This window comes from Corythoichthys intestinalis, chromosome 4 (assembly GCF_030265065.1).
Source record: "Corythoichthys intestinalis isolate RoL2023-P3 chromosome 4, ASM3026506v1, whole genome shotgun sequence".
NCBI lineage: Eukaryota > Metazoa > Chordata > Actinopteri > Syngnathiformes > Syngnathidae > Corythoichthys > Corythoichthys intestinalis.
Window position 1 is genome coordinate 21,021,218 of NC_080398.1, and position 18,461 is coordinate 21,039,678.

The 18,461-nt window shown below is 42.2% G+C and overlaps 1 long non-coding RNA gene across 1 annotated transcript; it reads right to left on the reverse strand.

Annotated features, from left to right (window-relative positions):
- Nucleotides 1-17,021: 17,021 nt before the first annotated feature.
- LOC130915359 (uncharacterized) lies at nucleotides 17,022-17,974 on the reverse strand. The gene is made up of 3 exons (XR_009063077.1): nucleotides 17,847-17,974; nucleotides 17,651-17,720; nucleotides 17,022-17,074 (listed from the first exon to the last, which is right to left on the reverse strand). It is a non-coding gene; the product is annotated as an uncharacterized LOC130915359 (long non-coding RNA).
- Between the last annotated feature and the right edge of the window lie 487 nt (nucleotides 17,975-18,461).

Genomic DNA, 18,461 nt, shown 5'->3' on the forward strand with positions numbered 1-18,461 from the left:
GTACAGATCATTTGATTTTGCTCAAATTTACCAAAAGGGTGCATGTGCATGCACAACAGATACTTCGAATATTCCACAGCCAACTCAGTCTAACAAAACTTCAGTCTCACACACAAGATGTATCACTTGGCAACACTTACTATACTACTTTCCTATTTCATGACATCTGATGGTGTAACTGGAAGAGCCTGAAATTGGGAGGTTACTGTAACCCAGCAGCAATGCTTTTTCATGCTTCAAAATGATGTTGTTGTGTTGACCAATAGCTAAAACTACGCATTTATTCTGTTTACAGTTACAATGCTCTTTTGTAATTTTTGTCACTTTTGCCTGTTGATGGAAAATGCTTTTAAAAAAGCATTAGACAAATACGACGCATTAGTTTGATTACAATAGCATGGGATTATTTAGACTATACTGTATGTATGCACAGAGGCGTCGCGTCCCAGGCAAACCAGGCAATTGCCTAGGGCCCCCAGCCAGCAGGGGCCCCCAGAGGCCAAACAGATTTAGCACACGCAGCTTTACTGCACTGTCACAGCAACAAGTTTAGGGAGTGTTTCAATAACATGGAATCATTTGGCAGACTATCTAACGATTCTGTCAACAATCCCAATCAGCACTAACCATGTCACATAGATTATACATGTTTAAGAAAGTCCAATTAGCTATTAATACCACATGATTGTTTAAAGAGTGACTCACCAAGTACTCTCTGGAAAGTCTTTGCCGAGTTGTTTTATGTTGATTTTCACAGGCCGCCTCATTATTCATGTGACTACTTAAACAAATGGTGATTTTTCCAAAAAAGTGTGTTAATGGGTCTATCGTATTCCTCGTCGAATACTCTATAAGAAAAATATAGCATATATACATCTAAAATATTCCTAAACAATTTTATTAGCAAATTTAAAGTGCATGTGACATGAAAAAGCATGTTCATTTCATAATACACGCGGTATTTTATTCTCCTGAATGATATGGACTGCTTGGATGTGTGTGGAAGCGATCGCTACATTTATTTAGTTTTTTTAATCCCGCGCCATGAAAATGAGTGACTTCCGGCTTCGGTCTTGCATTGAGGAGGAGGGCGCTGTGACGTGTACGGATGAAGGCGTCCTCTTCACTATACGGCCGTACTGTTGTGTATGAGGACTAAGGATTCAGCGGATTTTGCCGATTATTACATTTATTTTTCGCACACGCCAGCCAAACGGCTGCAGAAAAATCTTGCTGTATGAGCGAGAGGCGTGTGCGCCTTTTTGGAGTTTCAAAAGGTTCCCATTCACCGTGGATATTGCCCAAGCCCTACTACTGTGGGACCATTGGACTTGAGTAAACATCTTGTTTTGTATTATGTCAAATACGAATACAGCGATTACAAAGTAAACACTACAGACTTTCTTTAAATAAAGGACTGCTTACGTTTGATCATTGATAGGCAGGTAAAAAGCTCTCCTCATGCACATTAGCTGCACGTTAGCTGCACAACAACTGCAGCCACCCTCCTCCGAGGAACGAGCCGGGCGGTTTGCCGATCCGCGAAGACAGTCGACAACCCAGTCGTCGTGTCAAATAATCTGGGCTAGTTATGTGTGATTTTGCGCTTCGAAGATTTAGAAACGTCACTCGGTTCGGATTAGCATGTCGGCTAGCTGTCACGCCTCTTGGTTTATTTACATTCTCCGAAGCCGGGGAAGGGAAATGACATATGTCCGATTCAGGAGTCATAAAATATCGTTCGGGAGGTGCGACAGTAAGGTGAAGTCGACAGTTTTGACCATTATGGAAAGAAATTTGACATGTCGTCCTGAATAAGTGCATTTTTAATATTTCATATTCCATTTAGCACAAGACTGTTATTTGTCATGACCATGCCATTTTTTTAGCAATTGGGGAAAATACTTGGATAAAAAGAATATCCTGTAAAAATATTGAAGTAAAGAGACAGAAACAATGACATTTTGCAGCTGTCCTCGTCGTGTTTTCCTCGTTGTGAATAGTTCCTCCTTGACGGGCTGACTGGTCCTTCTCAAGCCATTTATTTAGCTATTGGGGAAAAATACTTGGATAAAAAGAATATCCTGTAAAAATATTGGAGTAGAGAGACTGAAACAATGACATTTTGCGGCTCTTTTCGTCGCGTTTTCCTCGTTCTGAATAATTCCCTCGATGGGCTGAGTAGTAAAACCGATGAGCCTAGTCTCCCGCTGACGTCATCCACCTGTTGGGGACGCTAGAGCCCTATAATGGTAGGCGTGGCTAACCGGCAGATTAAAGACTAATTTCTCGTCATTTGCGCTTTGCTAAATTGTTGTATATATTCGAATCGTCTCAAAATAGGATTCTAATTCAAATAATAATGCTATTTAAGACATTTTTTCTCCTGTCGTATGCTCTTTAATACTCATTTTGGTCGGTAGTCCACCAATCAGTGGTTTTTACGGAATAATTTGAATTTGGTGGGTCGTAGGGCCAGTCTGACTACTGATTTCACACAAAGGTATATACCTCCGCGTCCGATGGTGGTAATTTTGTGTCGCTACTCTTTCTTCTATTGCTCCAAGTCCAACTGCCCCCCCTTACTTGCACACGCTCGAAGGGCCCCTTGTTGCTTGTTGCCTGGGGCCCCCGAGACCCTTGCTACTCCTCTGTGTATGCACCACTGTACAAGTCACCAAATCAAGCGTCTCACCCATATCCCCTTGGGTAAGTCTCTCTTATACTCTATCTTTCCTACCCAATTTGTCTTAAACTCACTCAATTTGTAATTCTGGTCATTGTCATCCATGGCCCTTCCCCACAATGATGTATTGAAGCAACTCCATCCCTCAATGCTTGTTCTCCACGGCGCTTGTAATCAAATTAGACTTGCCGCAAGTAATGGGTGGAGCAAAGAAAGACTTAAGTCAGAGCACACACAACAAACAGGCAACGCCTTTCAACTGACATTGGTTTTCCCAATATCTTTGTGGCTTATGCAACGGCAAGACAATGGTGGGTGTCGCACTCTGACATGGTGAATACAAATACACATACAGAGCAGTCAAAACTGTAATAAAGCAGACTATAATGGAGGTAGTGTTGACATGTTACTTGGAAATAGGATAGGATTGCCAGTCAACCAAAAAACAAGATGATATGACACAGGTAGAGAGCAGAGAGCATATTCAAAGCACATACTGTATATTGCACCTAGTAAATAGGAGAGAATTGACCTTAAATATTATCTTAATTTCTAGGTCTTAATACACAAATATTCTTTTTATCATATCCATAGACCGGGGGCCGGCAACCCGTGTTTTGAAAGCTGGATGCGGCTCTTTAGCGTGGCCCTGGTGGCTCCCAGGAGCATTTTCAAAAATGTTTGAAAAAGGACCAAGATGATTGAGGGAAATATATTTTTTGGTTTGATATGGTTTCTGTGGGAGGACAAAAATGACACAAACATTGCCGTAAAAATGTGTAGAATAAATATTAAATGTCAACATTTCTGTCAACAAAGATTTGTGTCATAGCCTGCGACACACGTTTCTATCAGCAGGGTGGGATGCCAGACAGATGGCTATTGTAAACAAGCCACAACACCTGTTGGCAGCCGAGTACCCAGTTAGGAGTGAGAGAAAAAGTGGGATTCCATTACTTCTGAAGAACGTAGGCTAGGTTCATACCGCAGGTCTTAATGCACGAATCCGATTTTTTCGTGTTTTTCCGACTCGAGTGAGGCATTAACTTGACGGTCTGAACGGGACAAGTCACATAGAAGTGGACCATTTCGAATCCGATCTCGGTCACTTTGGAATGTGGTTTAAATCCGATCTGCGCCACATTTTTCCAGAATGTGGCGGGCGGTCTGAACTGTCAAGGCTCCCGAATTGGAATACATGCAGAAATTACGTCAGCAAAGAGCGAGAGAGTCTGGGCGCTACGGTAGCGGTGCAGCTGTGCGTTAGCGCCTAGCTTGCTCTGAACACGACTTTTGGGGAAGGTTGACCTCGACAACAATCATAAAAATATAAAATGGGTTGAGGATAAGCCTGAGAATGCTCAGTTTTCTTTCTGCTCCATATGAGCAATATTTCAAGATTGGTTACACGGCCTAGAGTCGCAAACTGTAGTATGTGTGTGTGTCATGCACGGACAGTGCGTGCATGTTATCGACCCATATAAACTTTTAATCTAAGACTAAACTGGGATTATTTATGTCTGTTATTTGTGTCCTCTTTTTGGAAATCAAAATATGATCACCTTTGAATGACGTTGAGCCAGCATGTGTGGTCATTTGCTTATATGCTTCTGCGAAGACTTCAAAAACAAAACCGAGATAATTAAGAAAATCAAAGACAAGCCCAGATAAGAGGCATGTTATGCACGTTCCATTTTGTTTTACGAAACCTCAAACAACATCAGAAATCGGATTTCTTTATTGCATTTCTATAATTTCATAAAAGCAATGAAACAATTCATTAATATTGTAATGAAGTTAAACTTGAAGTGGCATCATACAACAGAGCGTTGGATGCACTGCAGGGAAAATAAAAATTCATGAAGGCTCATTATGTATTTTTAGCCGACTTACTCATTTTGATAGTAGGCTAATATAGATAATTCAGATACATACAGCATGTGTTGCATTCATTATTGGGCTTATTTAAGGCGTTTAATATTTTGCGGCTCCAGACATATTTATTTTTTGTTTTTTTTTTGGTCCAAAGTGGCTCTTTGAACATTTTGGGTTGCCAACCCCTGCCATAGACGTTCAGACCACCGTTTTAATATGCTGTCCATAACAGCCCTAAAGTGACACACAAGTGTAAATCAATAACTAGACGTGTCACATCATGCGCGAAGTAAAACTGACCCAGATGCTCAAAAAAATAACAACAAAAGATGTCACACGCAGCCTACACATGCTGAGTTAGGCTTGGTAAACAGCTGTTTAAGAAAGAGTCTCACTCAAGTCAGTTATAGGCAAAAAGATCCAATTTGGGTCACTTCAAGCTGTGGTCGGTGTGAACGTAGCCGTAGTTCTGGCCTATGTCCTCTTTCTGTTGCGACCCAAGTCTAACTTGACTGAATCTTCATCATTTTATGCAATCAACTGGCAGTCATTCCAAGGGTGTATTCCATCTCTCGCCTAAGTCAACTGTGTTCGAGCCAAGTAGTCTCTATTTTGCGGCAATCTCATTAAGACATGATTATTCAACAATTCATTCATCAGCTGATCGGCATGCCCATCCTCTGCATGTTTTATTTAATTAAAACTCATGCATTATTGAGATTTTAAGAATAATGGCTGCCAATCGCTTGCTTCTCTGTCTTTCTCTACCCCCGTCTCTCTCTCTCTCTCTCTCTCTCTCTCTCTGTCTCTCTCTCTCACACACACGCACAATGCAATTTTAAAGGAGGAACCGAACTACAAACAACTCTTACATAAAACAATGTTTCTGCTGCGTCGAAACAATTTACCTGACTAATCTAACAAAGTATATAGTATATACGAAATATCTCAATCAACGAGCATTAAATACTCAATGGTCATGTGAATGGCTGTAAACATCCCATTTAAGTACATATCTCAAAGACAATGATAAGAAGTCAGGCGTGTGTTGCTTTTCCTCTTAGCCGGATTCCTCACAGACTATTGTTTGCCTGAGGCGCCGCTTCATGACCACACCTTACTTTGTTTTGCTCACGTGAAAGACTTCACTAGTGTCTGTGTGAGTCTAAAACTTTTTTTTACTTTTTCATACATACTGTTACTCTGCATCATGAGCAAGGAGGCAGAGTCGCAGCACTTTCAACAATATGCACAATTGTCTTGTTTTTTTCCCACTTTTATTTTTTAAAAAAAATGTATTTGAACATTGAGTTCCCTCTGAACAAGCGATTTCTTCTATTTTACGAACTGTTAGGTTTTGTGTTGGTTTTCTCCTAGTGTGACTTGTCCCTGTGATTGCCTATTGATTTCACCTGTTGTGCCTCCTAGTGTATCCTCCAATCTGCATCCCCCTGTGCTCACCTGTTCCTCGTTGTGTCGTTACCCCTTGTCTATGTGTGTGTGTGTATATAAGCTCCCAGTTTCTTTTCACTCCTTGTTGCATCATTGTCTATGTCAATGTCAATTTCAAGTCTTGTCCAAGCCCTCGTGTATCAGTCCCTCCGATTAAGTAAGTTTTTGTTTGAACATTGCCTTTTTGATCACCAGTCGTTTTGGTTGTACTTTGTGCTTTTGGTTAGTTGTTTTTAAAACGCTTTTTGAGTTCACCGCCACCTGCCTTGCTGCTTTTTGTTTCCCTGCAACTGGGTCCACACCACCTGCCTTCCTGCGTTTCCCTGACAACGAACATACACACAAAAAACAAGTACGTAACTGAGAGAGGCAAGGTAACACTATAATACAATTCCTGTGGCAGTCACACCTGGCTATTTTTTATCTGAACAGTCAATTTTCAAAAACTTCAATTTAAATATTTTCAAATCCAAAGCTGCTACTGACCTAAAACCAAAACAGGCACCTACCTCAGCCATACATTAGTCTCCATCAGCAGCGGCCTCAAAAAATTCAAAGTCGTTCCCTTATAAAATCCTGATTAATTATTTTTTATATAAGCATAACAAAACTTAAAATGGCTATATTTCTCAGATTTTACACTAGATGCACAAAAATCACCAAATGCAGAGATAATCACCGATATTATCAGGATCAATAGCAATATTTAACATATCATATAAGTTTTTGCCCAAAATAGCAACTTAATTTTTTTTATTTAGTGCAAATTTGAAATAAGTTTTCAAGCGCTAATAAATTATTCAATTTTTTACATCAGAAACGTAATACTTGAAGAAAGCATGCAGAATCAATTATAAATAATATTCAAATAAATTATAAATTCTATATACAATCACAACTCATTATTTATTGAATTCCGATGTTACTATGGGTCACGGGGAGAGATGGCCGCTTGAGGACAGCCCAGCTCTTCAGTCTCCAGCTCTCCCCTGTCCACCACCTTGACCAGGGCATCGAACATCACGGAGGGCGGGTCACCCCTCTCGAGCTCCAAGGCGATCTCTATGTTCTCCTGCTGGGCAAGCTCCTGCTTGGCCTGGACCTTCCTGGCCAGGTAGCCGTCGTTCGTCGGTCAGCTCCCTGGCAATCTCGGCCAAGATCTCCTCCTCATCCTCTTTCTCCTTTAACTTGGCAAGGTCCAGGTCGGCCTGCACGTCCCTGGGGAAGAACCCGAAGAGGCGGGCAGGGCGCTGCCCATTCCCCATGGTGGTTAAAAAAACAAAACAAAGGGCAGTTAGAATTCATTGTACGTAAATATTTTAACGTAGCAAAACAAAGAGCTTTTTAAGTTGTAAAATCTTCTGAATAAATGCATAAATCCCTGAATTTTTAATAGATATGAATTTAAAATAGTCTAGATTGACAAAGAGAGCTAATTCAGATTGGGATCTCTCTATGGAGGCGTGGAATAAGGCTGGTGACACTGATATTGTGAATCCGATCAGAGATCCAAAGAGGCTGTTCAGGATTTTTTTTTGTTTTACTTAAGAAAATGATGAGGGTGGGTGTGTGTGGTTTTCTGCAATACAGTATAACCATATGCAACATGTCAGTTATATAATGCACTCGCGCATATACTGTATAAACCAAGGGCCTAGGTTTGGTCTTAACATTGGTATGGACGAAATAACAGCACGACCTGCATGTACACTTTTTCCTGGGGACGGGACATTAATAAGACCAAACAGATTGAGTGAACAGGGATCAGGGCCACATTTCTCATGAATATGAACCTAATTAATTGATAGGCTAAATGATCAATGCAAAAATAAATCCGTATCGACTGATACTAACTTTTACGTGCATTGGTTCAGGTGATACACTATTCGATTCAAACCTTTGTTTTCAAAAACTACCAAAGAAACATTTAGAAAACTTCCAGAATAAATGTCTGTTTTTTATTAGCAAACATAAACATAATGAAAGTAATTCACTTAATAATTGTTGGGTCAATTCTATCATTTTACCCCCTTACAACATATGGGAAAACAATTTAAATTCCTGAACTCGTTATATAATAAAAATAAGGTTGCTTAGAATTTCATTGGGACAATTTTTGCATCCTGAAAAGTTGGTAGTGTTATGTCCCTACTGTCCCTATGCAAACCTATACCCTTAGTATAAACATATCTACCTAAATTAGCACGATCAACATTAAATATAAATGAAATATACTGCTCACATAATGTATGTAATTGCTCATCATGGACAATAATCAGCAAACACCTTAAGCAGGAAATTAGAATAACAACCTGGATTGTCTTCTCCGTGAGCCGTCACCTTATCGTGGTGGGGGAGTTTGAGTGCCCTAATGACCCTAGGAGCTATGCTGTCGGGGGCTTTTGCCCCTGGTAGTGTTTCACATGACAGATTGGTCCTAGGCGAAGGGTCAGACAAAGAACAGTTCAAAAGACCCTGATGGATGGTAAAAACAGGAGTACGTGTACCCGGCCCGGAGGAGTACCGGGGCTCCGCCCTGGAGCCAGGCCTGGGGTTGGGGCCCGTGTGCGAGCGCCTGGTGGTCGGGCCTTCGCCCATGGGGCCCGGCCGGGCACAGCCCGAACCGGATACATGGGCTCGTCGTCCCGTGGACCCACCACCCACAGGTTGAATCCACAGGGTCCGGTGCTATGTGGATCGGGTAGCAGACCAAGGCAGGGACCTTGGCGGTCTGATCCCCGGTTGTGGAAACTGGCATTTGGAACATGGAACGTCACCTCTCTGGCGGGGAAGGAACGGGAGTTTATTGAAGAGGTTGAGCGATTCCGGCTAGATATAGTCGGCCTCACCTCAACACATAGCTCTGGCTCTGGAACCCAGGTCCTTGAGAGGGGTTGGACACTCTCCTTTTCTGGAGTTGCTCCGGGGGGGAGGCGGAAGGCTGGGGTGGGTCTTTTGATAGCCCCATGGCTCTCTGCCTCTGTGTTGGAGTTTACCCCAGTGGACGAAAGGGTCGCTTCCCTGCGCCTTAGGGTTGGGGAACGGGTTCTCACTATTATCAGTGCATATGCACCGAATGATAGTGCAGATTACCCGCCCTTTTTGGAGTCTCTTGGAAGGGTACTGGAAAGTGCCCCGAGAGGGGACTCCATTGTCCTACTGGGGGACTTCAACGCCCACGTGGGCAATGACAGTGTGACCTGGAGAGGAGTGGTTGGGAGGAACGGCCTGCCTGATCTGAACCCGAGTGGTGTTCAGTTGTTGGACTTCTGTGCTACGTACAGTTTGGCCATAACGAACACCATGTTCGAACATAAGGATGTTTATCGGTGCACATGGCACCAGGACACCTTAGGCCGCCGGTCGATGATCGATTTTGTAGTCGTATCATCAGACCTGCGGCCTTATGTTCTGGACACTCGGGTGAAGAGAGGAGCAGAGCTGTCAACTGACCACCACCTGGTGGTGAGTTGGATCAGATGGCAGGGGAAGAAGCCACGCAGACCTGGTAGGCCTAAACGAATAGTGAGGGTCTGCTGGGAACGCTTGGCGGAGGAACCTGTCAGACTGATTTTCAACTCGCACCTCCGGCAGAGCTTTGACCACGTTTCGGGGGCAGTCGGGGACATTGAGTCTGAATGGGCTTTGTTCCGCTCTGCCATTGTCAAGGCGGCTGCTGAGAGCTGTGGCCGCAAGGTAGCTGGGACCAGTCGTGGTGGTAACCCTCGAACCAGATGGTGGACACCGGAGGTGAGGGGGGCCATTAAGCTGAAGAAGGAGGCATACAGGGCATGGTTGGCCTGTGGGTCTCCTGAGACAGCTGACTGGTACCGGCGGGCCAAGCAGAGTGCAGCTTTGGCAGTCGCCGAGGCAAAAACTCGGACGTGGGAGGAGTTCGGTGAGGCTATGGAGGAAGACTATCGATCGGCTCCAAAAAGGTTCTGGCAAACCATCCGACGCCTCAGGGGGAAGGCGGCATCTTGCCCACACTGTTTACAGTGGGGGCGGGGAGTTACTAACTTCAACTGAGGACATAGTCGGGCGGTGGAAGGAATACTTTGAGGACCTCCTTAATCCCACTAACACGCATTCCATGGAGGAAACGGAGCCGAGGGACCTAGGGTTGGTCGGGTCAATCACTGGGGCAGAAGTCGCCATGGTAGTGCAATTACTACACGGCGGCGGAGCTCCAGGGATTGATGAAGTCCGCCCTGGGTATCTCAAGGCTTTGGATGTTGCAGGGCTGTCTTGGTTGACGCGCCTGTGCAACATGTGCGTGGTCATCGGGGGCAGTGCCTTTGGAATGGCAAACCGGGGTGGTGGTCCCTATCTTTAAGAAAGGCGACCAGAGGGTGTGTTCCAACTATCGGGGGATCACACTCCTCAGCCTCCCCGGGAAAGTCTATGCCAGGGTACTGGAAAGGAGGGTCCGGTCGATAGTCGAACCTCAGATCGAGGAGGAACAATGTGGTTTTCGTCCTGGCCGTGGAACCACGGACCAGTTCTTTACCCTCGCGAGGGTGCTTGAGGGGGCATGGGAGTTCGCCAATTCAGTCCACATGTGTTTTGTGGATTTGGAGAAGGCGTATGACCGTGTCCCCAGGGGCGCCCTGTGGGGGGTACTCCGGGAGTATGGGGTGGACGGCCCTCTGCTAGGGGCCATCCAGTCCCTCTACCACAGGAGTATGAGTCTGGTCCGTGTGGCCGGCAATAAATCGGACCAGTTGCCGGTGAGAGTTGGACTCCGCCAGGGCTGCCCTTTGTCACCGGTTCTGTTCGTGACTTTCATGGACAGAATTTCTAGGCGCAGCCGGGTGGTGGAGGGGGTCGAGTTCGGTGGTGGGAGGATCTCATCTCTGCTTTTTGCGGATGATGTGGTCCTTCTGGCTCCATCAAACAGCGACCTCCAGCTCTCGCTGGAACAGTTCACAGCCGAGTGTGAAGCGGCTGGGATGAGAATCAGCACCTCCAAGTCTGAGGCCATGGTTCTCAGCCGGAAAAGGGTGGATTGCTCGCTCCAGGTCGGGGGTGAGTTCCTGCCCCAGGTGGAGGAGTTTAAGTATCTCGGGATCTTGTTCACGAGTGAGGGTAGGTTGGAACGTGAGATTGACAGGCGAATTGGGGCAGCATCAGCAGTGTTGCGGGCGCTTAACCAGTCTCTCGTGGTGAAGAGGGAGCTGAGCCGGAAGGCGAAGCTCTCAATTTACCGGTCAATCTACATTCCTACCCTCACCTATGGCCATGAAATTTGGGTAATGACCGAAAAAAGAACAAGATCGCGGATACAAGCGGCTGAAATGAGTTTCCTTCGGAGAGTAGCCGGGCTCAGCCTTCGAGAAAGCCATATATATATATATATATATATATATATATATCTTTCCGCCATCTAGTGGTAAACATTGGATTGAAAACTACAAATACATATATATATATGTATATATATAGATATGTATATATGTATAAATATATATATATGTATATATATGTATATATGTATGTATATATGTATATATGTATATATATGTGTATATATGTATATATATGTATATATGTATATATACATATGTATGTATATATATATATACATATGTATATGTATATGTGTATATGTATATATATACAGTGCCTTGCAAAAGTATTTGGCCCCCTTGAACCTTGCAACCTTTCGCCACATTTCAGGCTTCAAAGATAAAGATATACAATTTTAATTTTTTGTCAAGAATCAACAACAAGTGGGACACAGTCGTGAAGTGGAACAAAATTTATTGGATAATTTAAACTTTTTTAACAAATAAAAAACTGAAAAGTGGGGCGTGCAATATTATTCGGCCCCCTTGCGTTAATACTTTGTAGCGCCACCTTTTGCTCCAATTACAGCTGCAAGTCGCTTGGGGTATGTTTCTATCAGTTTTGCACATCGAGAGACTGACATTCTTGCCCATTCTTCCTTGCAAAACAGCGCGAGCTCAGTGAGGTTGGATGGAGAGTGTTTGTGAACAGCAGTCTTCAGCTCTTTCCACAGATTCTCGATTGGATTCAGGTCTGGACTTTGACTTGGCCATACTAACACCTGGATACGTTTATTTTTTAACCATTCCATTGTAGATTTGACTTTATGTTTTGGATCATTGTCCTGTTGGAAGATAAATCTCCGTCCCAGTCTCAGGTCTTGTGCAGATACCAACAGGTTTTCTTCCAGAATGTTCCTGTATTTGGCTGCATCCATTTTCCCGTCAATTTTAACCATCTTCCCTGTCCCTGCTGAAGAAAAGCAGGCCCAAACCATGATGCTGCCACCACCATGTTTGACAGTGGGGATGGTGTGTTCAGGGTGATGAGCTGTGTTGCTTTTACGCCAAACATATCGTTTTGCATTGTGGCCAAAAAGTTCAATTTTGGTTTCATCTGACCAGAGCACCTTCTTCCACATGTTTGGTGTGTCTCCCAGGTGGCTTGTGGCAAACTTTAAACGAGACTTTTTATGGATATCTTTGAGAAATGGCTTTCTTCTTGCCACTCTTCCATAAAGGCCAGATTTGTGCAGCGTACGACTGATTGTTGTCCTATGGACAGACTCTCCCACCTCAGCTGTAGATCTCTGCAGTTCATCCAGAGTGATCATGGGCCTCTTGGCTGCATCTCCGATCAGTTTTCTCCTTGTTTGAGAAGAAAGTTTGGAAGGACGGCCGGGTCTTGGTAGATTTGCAGTGGTCTGATGCTCCTTCCATTTCAATATGATGGCTTGCACAGTGCTCCTTGAGATGTTTAAAGCTTGGGAAATCTTTTTGTATCCAAATCCGGCTTTAAACTTCTCCACAACAGTATCTCGGACCTGCCTGGTGTGTTCCTTGGTTTTCATAATGCTCTCTGCACTTTAAACAGCACCCTGAGACTATCACAGAGCAGGTGCATTTATACGGAGACTTGATTACACACAGGTGGATTCTATTTATCATCATCGGTCATTTAGGACAACAGTGGATCATTCAGAGATCCTCACTGAACTTCTGGAGTGAGTTTGCTGCACTGAAAGTAAAGGGGCCGAATAATATTGCACGCCCCACTTTTCAGTTTTTTATTTGTTAAAAAAGTTTAAATTATCCAATAAATGTTGTTCCACTTCACGATTGTGTCCCACTTGTTGTTGATTCTTGACAAAAAAATTAAATTTCATATCTTTATGTTTGAAGCCTGAAATGTGGCGAAAGGTTGCAAGATTCAAGGGGGCCGAATACTTTTGCAAGGCACTGTATATGTATATATACATATGTATATATGTATATGTATATATGTATATATATGTGTATGTATATATATATATATATATATATATATATATATATATATATATATATATATATATATATATATATATATATATAAAATATGCTGAGCTATCGATTGGATCTCTAAGCATGAGATCAGTGAGGACAGTATTCTTATTACATTATTTTTATTCAATTTATATGATGGTTAAGACAAAAAGTGCTCTACTTCAAAGTGTAGTGTGCTAGACATAGCGGCGCTCTTGTCCCCACTGGTGAAAACACATATGTTTTTTACATTTTTAGGTGTGCTATAAGTTTTAAATGGATATCAATGGCATTCACACGTCTCGGGAATCATGAAACATGCCAAAATTCCTGGGTTACGACCCATGATGAGTGTGTCAAAAACTTGAGAATCTGTATGGGTGAAAATTATGCAGGCCAAGGCATGTAAAAAAGGAATAATTACCGAACATATAATATAGCCCTTCAAGTAGGAATTTTGATTTGCAGTACAATTAAATTTAAATATGAGCATGGTCATGGAACGTAACTCGCAAGTCAAGGTACCACTTTGCTGATTCAACAGCAGTCTAGTAGGGCATGCCTGCATATGCAAATTATTGTCGTTTGCCTTTGGGGAATAAATTCTTGTGCACCATAAATTCTGCTTAGCAACAAGTGACTATGCAAAAATGACCAGGATTTCAGAATCAGAGCAGAACAAATATCTGTATGCTAGCTTTCCTTAAATAATGAATTATACAGAACTATTTTGTGTTTAGCACAGTGGAGAAAGAGCTAATGGCATTTTTAATGAATGTCAGACAGCGAGAGAAATTACATTTCTTTTTTTGTTTGTTTTTTTTATGGTAAATTGTTTTCACCCACTTACGTGGTTAGGAAAAGGATATTTGTGTCAATGATCACGCTATGCAAATAAGACAGCCGGCTTTGATTGTCTTTCTTTTCAATGAATATGCTTTCCACATATGGAATAATGAAGGAAGACATTTAATCAATGATCAACTAATGGTGTCTTGCTTGCTTGTGTATTACATAGTGGTTAGGAATGTTGCTGCTGTTGATCAAAAGCATGTTTCCCACATCACATAGAGAAGCCGCAGTCACTGTTTATCCAGCCCACCAAGCACATGAGCAGCCATAATGACACTAATTGGGCAAGGGCTCACTTTTCCTCTGAGTGTCGGTGTCCTGCATGAGGGCCTTTTAGAGCCATCTGGGGCCCAACCTCGACCCGACGCAGCCAACCCATCTTGGATCGATACACAACCTTGCGCATTCCAAAACTGAAAGGGGACAGCAAGTCCCACTCCCATTCATAAATAATGTGTGTGCGGCAAGGGGGTTGCAGGGTACTGTTTCTTTTGTGTGTGTTAGTCTGTTTGAGCTGGGGAGTTGGAGCACTCCAACCCACTATGAGGTCTTAAGAGAATGATGCAGTGCCTGACATCTGACCCCCGCCTTATCTAGCAAAGGCAAACATTTAGGAATTAAAACTTTAATTTTACTTTTAGCTTTTTAGTTCTTGGGGAATGCACTGTTTAGGTTATACTCATCAGACCACATCATTAAAACCAGCACACACGCAGGTTCCATTTGTACTAACAAATGGCAAGAGGTGCAGATTTATGTTGGGTACCCTTAGAGGCCACAGTTGCCTAGCTCATCACAGTGTTAATCTCTGACCCAAAATCCTGCTGGGTTTAAATATTAATATACTATATTATTATCACACTATTATTAGCAAAAATCTGTCTGTTCAGCTTTTAGAGACTGTAACTTGCACGGTCGCGAACCTGGTGGGAGGGTGCTTGTTGAGCAGCAGAAGCATGAGTTGATTTTGTTTTTTTAAGTAATTGGTCAAGGACTGGTCTAATAATCAATTAAAATATCATATTAATACGAGAAAAATCATTTTTCCCATTACTATTACTAGGCTTCACAATCACTGATGTCAGATCGCTACCAATTCCATTTCCATCCCACTCGGACTCGGCAATTTCTGGAGTTTGGATGCAATGTGACACACTGAGTAACTTACAATATTCATTAAGGCAATCAATCCAAATTTAATGAGTGCATTCATGTGAATGGGAACGTGTGTCCCAATAAATATTGTGCTGATTTTACTTCTACTGTCCTATTTCATAGTATTACTGTATTGGCCCGAATATAAGACGGTGTTTTTTTGCATTGAAATAAGACTGAAAAAGTGGGGGTCGTCTCATATTCGCGGTCTAGACGTTATACCCATTCACGACGCTAGATGACGCCAGATATCATTGAAGCGATGTTCTGTCATGACAGATCTCAGATACTCTCAAGTTTAACCAGTTTGCATTATTTTATTGCAATGTTTTTCCTTATTCAGATTCGTTTCAAGACTACGGTTACAGTTAGACTTCACTTTGATGGTTAATGCAGTTATTGCAATTTTGTTGTTTTATTACAATAGATTGGTTTATTTACATTTCAAAAACCAGAAGCCATTCATTTACGAATGTGATTACACTTTAGTTTACCTATTTAAATGTTCAGATGTTAAGATTTGAATGAGGCAAAATAACATGCTTTTTCTCTCAAATATATTGTTATAATCATTTGTTTCAGATGTACTGTAATTTCTGTATAAAAATTAACTTAGTGTTCAAAAAGTCTTTTTTCAAACTTGAGTCTTGAAAAAGAGGGGGTCGTCTTATAATCAGGGCTGTCTTATATTCGGGCCAATACGGTATATTAATTAACAGATAATCTTTTTTTTTTTTAAACTTTCCTAAATATTTTCCCAGTAATAAGAATGCCTGCTATTTTTGGACAATGATGGTATGATTACTATTAATATTACTTTTGTTAGGATATGTGTTGGCCAGAGGAAGAGTATTTTGTTCGTGGATTATTTAAAATTTGATGGGTGGGACATAAAATGTCCTATGACGGGCTGAGACTGGCATTCACATATTTAGTGTTTAAAATTGTCAATCATGATCATTTTTTGAGTAGATGGGGGTGTGGGAAATAACTCGCTTGACCCAGAGCAAAAGATAATTGCGCTGGATCACAATTTAGACCAGTGGTCTCCAACCCAGTCCTCAAAGGCCCGCTGTGGGTCATTGTTTTTGTTCCTGCCGATCCAGCACAGATAGCTGAACCAATGAGGTTTCTGCTAAAACAAGCAGCACCAGACGGCAATCAACTGCACTTGTAAAACACCATATTGGTGAAAAAGTGTAGTCATTTTGTTTGGTTGGAATGAAATCCTGCACCAACAGCGTGCCTTTGAGGACCGGGTTGGAGACCACTGATTTAGACTATAGACATGATAATCAGGCCTTCACTGATTTTGATCGGAAGGGGGGGGGGGGTCGATACTCATTTTAGTGCAGTATGTATGTACTCTACTTCACTTAAAGTTAGAGAGTTAGGAGATAAATCCCCCTATGGAACATTAGCAAACATCCATTTTCTTCAGATTTACGCTGCAGCGACTCTGCATCAGACCGTGTGGAGACAAATTCTATTTCACTTTTAATTTGGTCTATTTTAATATCTCCATAAACCTCGCTGAGCATAGCCGTCACTAGGACGATCACATTACGATGGCCTGGTGTCCGTTTTAATAGTCACAAAGTCAATCAATTTTATATGAGCTTCAATGTGAAATAGGTGCAAGAATTAGGTCACATCTCCCGTTTGAGAGACGCGTAGCTCACAGTCATTTCAGGTGGATCATCATCCACTTCTGGGGGCTAAGTCAGTCGTGTTGTTCTCTCTTCCAGGAAGGTCAGAGACATCACATGAAAAACATGTACAGACAATAGTTAACACCCAAGCACGAGCCCTCACAGCTGACTGTGCCAACCCTGGACCACGTGACCAAAACATATTGCAAAATATACCGTGACAAAACACTGTGTACCATCTTTGGTTGAATGTGATTAACAAATAACAAAGATGTGGAATTGCCTTTGGATTTGCCGAGGTGTTATTGCAGAGAGAGATGGTGGGCAGCCAAAGGAGCTCTTCACGTGGGAGGTTAATGTGTGTCGGTGCTCACTTGTCATCAGTAATTGAAGGGAGCGACTTTTGAAAATGAGGTGGCGAGGATGAGGCCTTTAATTAGATCAAGACTGTGGTGCAGGATTAGAAAACTGGAGCATGCACCACAGTATAGACATGAAGGGAAACACATTGTGTCTTAATCTGTGTGGCATTTTGAGAATGGGAATTACAGTACATTAAGCATCACTTGACTTGAGAGATTATATCCTGACATCGACACACATACAAAAAATGGTGTCACACTGATGTCTTATTTCCCCTCAATTATAAAAGCTAATAATCTTACCAGGTTGCTGTTGGCTCATCATGGTCAGCAACTCAAATTGAGGTAACGTATCGTGGAAGCTTTCCGCCATCTAGTGGTAAACATTGGATTGAAAACTACAAATACAAATTTCAAAGAACATCGAGTGTTTGAAACTAAACATGAAAAAAAAAAGAAAATGTGTCACATATACCGCAAATGATGAATATACACTGACCTGATAACCCTACATTTACGCTTCTGTCATATTGACTAGTGGCACAAGGGGTAAGTCACTGACATTGCTGTTGGAAAAATATTTTTTGAATATTCATTAGAAAAAAGGAAAGTAAAAGAAATAGTGTGACATCTTGCTCCAGGACAAGTGTTCTGAGCGAAACATGGGCGGCGCCATCTTTGACATTTTCTGCTACGGACTTCCGGTTTAGACAGAACAACATGAAGTGTGGTTGAAGTAAGCAGTGTGTAGACAAAGTTGTAAATGCTAAATTGAACCAGAGGAACCCACGGAATCTCCAAAAATGGATTCAGCACGACGCTCTGGGACTTTCTGTTATGTTTCTGTATTGTGCGTTTGTTCTTATCACTTTGTTGATCGTTCGTGGACAAAATTCTAACGATCTGTGCAGCCTGTGTTAACATGAGGTGTAGATCGATACGCCGGCCACTTGAGTGACCAAAATGAGGCAAAATTACAAATAACATTACAGTTGCCGAATGCAGAAGGGCTGACACAGATTTTGTTGTTACATGGAAATACTACAAGGTATTGATCATCTGGTTAGATTACTATTATGAGCTAGTCATACATTTACATATAAACACAAATAGT